At 52.1% G+C, this 6,790-nt stretch overlaps 1 long non-coding RNA gene across 1 annotated transcript; it reads right to left on the bottom strand.

The window, feature by feature from the left end:
- Positions 1-2,934: 2,934 nt before the first annotated feature.
- On the bottom strand, positions 2,935-6,474 carry LOC120496463. The gene is made up of 4 exons (XR_005626305.1): positions 6,384-6,474; positions 5,985-6,167; positions 3,763-3,982; positions 2,935-3,069 (listed from the first exon to the last, which is right to left on the bottom strand). It is a non-coding gene; the product is annotated as an uncharacterized LOC120496463 (long non-coding RNA).
- Positions 6,475-6,790: the final 316 nt, after the last annotated feature.

Genomic DNA, 6,790 nt, shown 5'->3' with positions numbered 1-6,790 from the left:
GGGTTGGAAGGACCTTAAAACTCATCCTGTTCCATCCCCTGCCGTGGACAGGGACACCTTCCACTGCACCAGGCTGCTCCAAGCCCCATCCAACCTGGACTTGGACACTTCCAGGGATGGGGCAGCCACTGCTGCTCTGAACTTTAAACTTGGAAATTATTTTCTTTAGCTGTTCTGCTGCCTCTAGAAGACCTCAGAGTGCTCTGACAGGTGCCATTGAATGAAAATTAATTTGCTGGGGAAGCAAATACAGAGCCCCTGGGCTTCCAGGAGGTTTCACAATTGCAAGTACAAACATTGTGCTGGGAATGTGCATTTAGAACTCCCTCCATGTCACCAGAGCCAGCCCCTGGGGGTGCAGAGCAGCACATAACCCCCCCTGGAGCCCTCATTTATTCTCCAGGGCTGGTGGTGTGGCACAGGGGGGAACAAGGACCGGAGTGGCATCAGTGGTTCCTGCCACTGCCCGTGGCTGGGAATGACAGGGCTGGATTTGGTCTGGCAGCAGCGTGTGTTTGGAGCAGGAATACTGCTCAGGGGAAGAGCAGAGCTGCACCTGAAGAACAGGCTTGGCTGGCTCACAGCCCGACTGTCCTGGGCATGGAGAGTGAGGGGCAGGTGATTCACCAGCACCCCGGGGTGTCCACCCCTGGGGAGGGGACACTGCTGTCCCCACGCTGGAGCGGCCATAAGGGATTTGCATTTCGGACAAGCAACAGCTGAGCCCCAGAGCAGGAGGTGACACTGCCTGTCCTCCATCCGAGGCCACCACCAGCCCTGCAGGGCAGCCAGAGCTACGCCCAGGACTGGGAGAGAGGCCCAGGTGGGATGGAGCAGGGAGCTCTTCGGGAGCTGAGGGCAGAGCTGCGTGTCAGGGTTAGACCTTCCCTCCCGCGGGGCTGACTAATGAACACGTCAGGCAGCTCCAGCCCAAATCCAAAGCCAGGCAGGCAAACCTCTTGCAGGGCAGCAGCAGAAGCAAGGTGCATTCTGGAGGAATAAATGGGAAGGCAGGTTTTGCCAGGCTGTGACTGCAGGGTGGCTGTGGAGCCTGGAAACTGGGAGGCTGAGACGTAGGAAGAGCAGAGAGGACAGCAGAAGCTCCTCCGCTTTTAAGAGCCAGCAGGGGAATGGAGGAAATGCTTTTAAATGAGCCCTGGTTGTGCTTTGTTTCTCATAAAACAACCACTTTCTTTTCCTCTGCCTTTTCTGTTTCAAGTAACTCTTGTTTATTCTGAGGCCACTTGAGTTTCACCATCAGTTAGGACAATGCCATGAAGCTCTTCAGTTAAATATTTATAATATAAATATAACAACAACAACAAAAACAACAACAGGGGCTCTTCAATTAAACTGGAGATGACCTGAGGGCTGGATTATTTTGGTGGGAGGGCCAACTCTCCATTCTCCATGACACCTTTCCCACCTCTCCTTTCTCCCCAAGAGCTTTTGGAGATGCCAGCCCCAAGGTGTCACGTGTGGGACCTTCAGCTCAGGGCATTCCAGAGGAGAAACTCTTCTTGCTGGTTGAAGGAGGAGGTGGGAGATTGGAATTAAGATAATTTACCAGAGTTGTGCCACGCGGCAGTTGGAGGGACGGGCGATGACGCGCATCCCTCGGTGCCGTGGGGTGCTGTGAATGCCAGGGGTCACCCAGCACCCACAGGGCACCCACAGGGCCCCCCAGCCCTCACACCCTCCTGGCACTCCCTGAGCACAGGATTTCACATTTCAGATGTCTGTAGCCAAGGCAGAGCCCCGGCCTTCCCTGCAGGATGTGTTCTGCACACCAGAACAAAGAGACAGTCTTTGCCACGGAGGATTTGCAATCTAAAGCATCAGTATCCTGTAGGAAAAGCAATTAAAGGAGGCAGACAAGGATCTAACAGAGCCATTCAAAGCAGGATTGCATTTCCTTGAGATTGCTTCAAGTGATCACGATGAGACAATCTAAATTACTTCTGCCCACTGCCAATAAACTGCACAGTTGGTAAATATTTCAGGAACAGTGCCCCTAAGCAAGGATTCTGCTGCCTGAAAAGGTAGAGTCAAATATTTATGTAAAATTCCCTAACCTCCACACCTCCATGGACTCACACCCTGGAGAGACAGACTTTTCCTCTGCCTCAAAATGGGTTGCAGGGCAAGGCTGGTGCATCCAGCAGCACTGAATCCTGCAGTTGCTTGCAGGAGTGTCCTGAATCCCTGCAGGGCTGCAGAGCTGCGAGGGGTGGGACTGCAAAGGAGGGTCCTATCCTGAGGGACTCCCCATGGCAAGGGGCTCATCCCAGCCCAGGGAAGGAGGTGGTGACGTGTCAGCATCCCCTGCTCCCAGCTGCCTGTGATCCAGCTGCACTGGCCATCCCAGGAGAAGACAGAGAGCTCAGGTGTCAGCCTCCTTCTTCCCTGGGGCAGGCCTGGCAGGTGACACATCTCTGTAAGAGATGTGTCACCGTGTGACACCCTCTAATCCACTGTGGGTGAGGAGTCTCTGCTGTCTGACACACGAGGGACTGACGTGAGCACAGAGTTCCCACAGACACCCCAGGAAGGGCCAGAAGGGTGGGAGGGTCTCTGCGGTTTCGGACATGGGACACCCAAGTGCCCACATTGGTCACATCCCACTGGAAACCTTCACTTCCTCCAAGAGCTGATCCTTGTTGGGGATATCATGGAATTACAGCGTGGTCTGGGTTGGGAGGGGCCTTAAAGCCCACACAGTTCCACCCCCTGCTATGGGCAGGGACACCTTCCACTATCCCAGGGTGCTCCAAGGTCTGTTCAACCTGGCCTTGCAGGGATGGGGCAGCCACAGCTTCTATGGTCCTTAAACTTGGGAATTATTTTCTTTAGCTGCTTTGCCTCCTTTAAAAGTGCTCTGGCAGCCACCACTGAATGGAAATTAAACTATAAAAAGAAAAATATCCAAAAGCTTTAATGGCTCTTACCCCATTACATGACAGAAGCTGGTCCAAGCACTGTGCGAAGATCACAGCTCTGATCTGATCCCTCCTGAAGCCGTTCTGAGGACAGTAAAACCACAAACTTTGGATGCTTGTAGGCTTCCCTCTGGAAAAAAAGGCTAAATTCAATAAAAAGAGGATAAGCGAGAGTGACTTCAGCACATCTCAGTCCTAATATCTCTGGCTCTGCACTCACACTGCTGCAAGTCCTGAAGCTCTGGGTATTGTTAAATATGGAATGAGAGTTATGTGTTTGCAAGGAAAATGCTTCAGTCTCCACTAATAGGCAGCAAAATATTTTTATTATACTATATATTGACTTTTTTAACGATGATGGCAACAGGAGTGCCAACAAAGTTGTGTAATCATCTCTTTTCTTTTTTTTTTTCTTTCCCATTTTGTTTTTCAACTGCTCAGAAGTTTCATAAAAACTCCTTGTTTGGCTTGAAATCTCACAGATCTCCCCGATGCTGTGGGGTGTCACCGCATGGTTTGGCTGTCACCAGGGAAGGGTCACCCCCCTGCACCAGCCAGGCTGGATTTCAGGCAGCAAACTCGTCAGCACACCCCAGGACAAAGCCATTAACCCTGCTCTGCTTGGCTCCGAGCAAGGCGCCGAGGTTTGGCAGCCTCCAAGCCCTGCTGACACGGGTTTAGTAGAGCCCAGCTGGCAATCAGGTTGGACAGACCCATTCCTGAATGCCCAGAGCAGCTGGATCTCTTTATTCCTCCTCTGACGTTTTCCAAAGAGGAAAAACTGACCGCTGCTACGAGGTCTCTACATCCCCACACAAATCACCTTTGGAGGGTGTCTCTTCTCATGGGGTTCCCTCCAGCACTGAGATTTAGCAGCTCAAACACCGAAATTAGGGTGAAGGCTTGGCCATGGCTTGGTGCTGGCAGCTCTGGCTCCATCCCGGGCGTCATTCCGAGAGGAGAGCCGGGCGTTGCCCAGGGCAGGATGGAAAACTGCAATGTCCGCCGTACAAAAGGTGCTGGAAACTTTCAGTTTGGAGAAGCTGGAATCAAAACAGTGAGAAGGTTTTTTGGATCGCAAGAGCCTCTCCAAGCCCTGAGTGCGGGCAGGGAAGAGCTGATTTTGAGCTGCTATCGGCATGAGCCATTGCAAGTGAAATTTGTTTTCCTTGGAACAGGCAAGTCCAACTGGAACAATGGCTGGAATCGACATCTTGCAAGGAAAGATTTTGTTTCATCTTGAAAGGCCGCAACACCTTGAAATATTTTCCAATGGAAATGACATTTTTTTTCTGCTGATAAACACAGGAGTCGTCCCATCACAGTTTCCATCCTTCTCTGGTCCTTCCCACTTCAGCAGGAGGGATCCATGGATCCACATGCAGGAGCAGAGGAGAGCCATCCAACCATCCCATCCAGGGGGATGGAGAGCCATCCAAGCAGTCCCCATGGGCACAGCTCATGGAGACACCTATTTTAATAGGTGGAAAATGGAGGGGAAGACAGTGGGATGTGTTCTGGACTGAGGAGCCATAAGACCTTGGGGGAAGGCAAATAAATTAGGAGAAAAACAGTTTTGAAATGTGACATATCACAGAATAAGTAACCTGGGGATGGTTTTTATAGCTCTTGGTTTCTACCTGGCAGGAGGAGGAGGCCTCTTTGCATCTCCCCTGTGGGCTGGGTGGGAGCAAATCCCTGTGCACCCACGTCCAGGGCACAGGAGGAGCCCTGGAGAGAAGCCAAAACCCCTGTCAGTTTTCCATAGAGAAATGGAAGGAAAACAGGTAAGAGCTGAGAAATCTGAGTGCTGCTTTGTTGTAGTCTCAGGTTTCTCATACCTGGAGAACTCAAGGAACCTCCCACCCCTCTCGTCTCCAATCCGGACAAAAACTCTGTTCTTGAAAAGCTTCATCAGCAGAAGAAAGCTGCAGTCTCAGGTTGGCTGCAGCGTTACCCTTTCACAATTTCAAAACATTTCCTTTAGATCATGCCTTTTTTAGCACTATGTGATTAGCTCACATTCCTAAACAATCATTTCTGAGCAAAATAATCTGCTGCTGTTTCCTCTCAAAAATGGGCTGAGGACTCTGAAACATCTTCCTCCCCTCATCCCCCCCCACATTCTAAATGATTGTGAAAAGCTTTGGGTTTGAAACAAAAGGTGTCCCTTTTTTCCTTCCTCTTTTGAAACACTTTTTAACACAAACGGAAAAAAAATCAAAGTATTCCAGTCAAACGTGTTGGAAAGAGGATCCTTTCTTTCCTCTTCTCCTTCAGGAGATGGGACAAGCGGGAACAGCTTGGAACTGAGAGAGGGCAGGGCTGGATGAGGTACTGGGGAGAAATCCTTCCCTGTGAGGGTGCTGAGGCTCCTGCACAGATTTCCCAGAGCTGCTGTGGCTGCCCCATCCCTGGAAGTGTCCAAGGCCAGGCTGGATGGGGCTTGGAGCAGTCTGGGATAGTGGAAGGTGTCCCTGCCTATGGCAGGGAGTGGGACTGGATGGCTTTAATGTCCCTTCCCAAACCATTGTGTGATTCCATGATCCACCATCCTGATGGAGATGGTGCTTCAGCTCCCAGACCACCCCACACCTCATGTCCCCCTGACTGTGCTGGGCTGGTGGAAGGAGCCACATCCTGGGACCAACCCCAGCCCACAGTCCCTGCTCGGGGTGCCAGCACTGCAGTGCCAGCAGGGGATCCTGACTGTTCCCAGCTGCTCCGAGGACAGCACGGACCCGGGTCACACCAGGAGGGAGCCTGGAGCAAGGAGCAGGTGTGGCGAGGAGCTGCCAGCTCCCATGACACACATCTTGCCTTCACACTCCACCTGAGCCACTTCAGAGCCACCCGCCAGGTGACTGAGAGGGTGACTGAGTGACTCCTCAGCCTCTGCCACGGCTGCTCAGCCTCACCCTAAAAAATGAGGCAGATGTTTATTTCTGCAGGAAAATCAGCAAATTGTTCTGACACCATGATGAAGCACGCCCACCCAGAACTCCTTTGAGCAACCGTCTTCCTGATGGGCTTGACTTGACTTACCTTAGAAGTTGTTTTGAATCAGGAACATTGTGTTCCTCGTCTGTATCTGACAGCTGACAGTCAGATGAAGGATCTGTCATAAGGTTTGAATTCCAGAGCAAAAGGCACGGCTGAGATCCCACCAGCTGGATCCATATTGGGCAGAGACCCCACCCCAGCTCTCTTTGACAGGCCAGCACAGAGCTGTAAGGGGAGATACATCCCTGTGTAAATGGATGTGGTCAATGGTGGTCCCCTGAAGCTCTCCCAAAATCAATCATTTCAAGAGCTGCCAGCTCATGGAGCAAGCTGCCTGTTTTCCCCTGGAAGTGGCATTTTAAAGTTTCCTCACATCCTGAGCAAAAGGAGAGGGACAGGACTTGCTGTTCTTTAGAGAAGAAACTCCCCCGAGCTACTCACCTGAAGGGAGGACCACGCACTGCTGTCATAGGGGTGGGGTGGTAGAGGCCACGGGGGGAGTTTGGGCAGCATTTGGAATTGCACAGTCGTCCTTCAGCTCCCTCCCTTCTTCAGATCTCCCCGTGAGCTGGAGTTAAGGAGAATTGGCTTCACTTGGCAGGGGTAGGCACTCTCTAGCCAGAACAATGGGAAGCTGCAAGGACACGACCACACTTTTTGGGGCCAGTTGAGCTCTTTACAAACAGCCTGTGGGGTGATTTCAGTGGGGCTGCCCAGCCATCCCATCCCAAGCACTGCCCTTCTTTTGGTGAGGAACCACCAAAGTCCTCACTCCATTCACCCAGACTCCAGCATCCCAGGCACCCAGGGGCACCAGGAACCCCACAGCCCAGTGCCCCCCTCAGCAC

The sequence above is a fragment of the Passer montanus genome, unplaced genomic scaffold, assembly GCF_014805655.1.
Source record: "Passer montanus isolate IOZ18808 unplaced genomic scaffold, ASM1480565v1 scaffold115, whole genome shotgun sequence".
Classification (NCBI taxonomy): Eukaryota; Metazoa; Chordata; class Aves; order Passeriformes; family Passeridae; genus Passer; species Passer montanus.
Note: the sequence above shows the minus strand (reverse complement) of the source record. Positions and strands in the feature narration are given on the sequence as shown.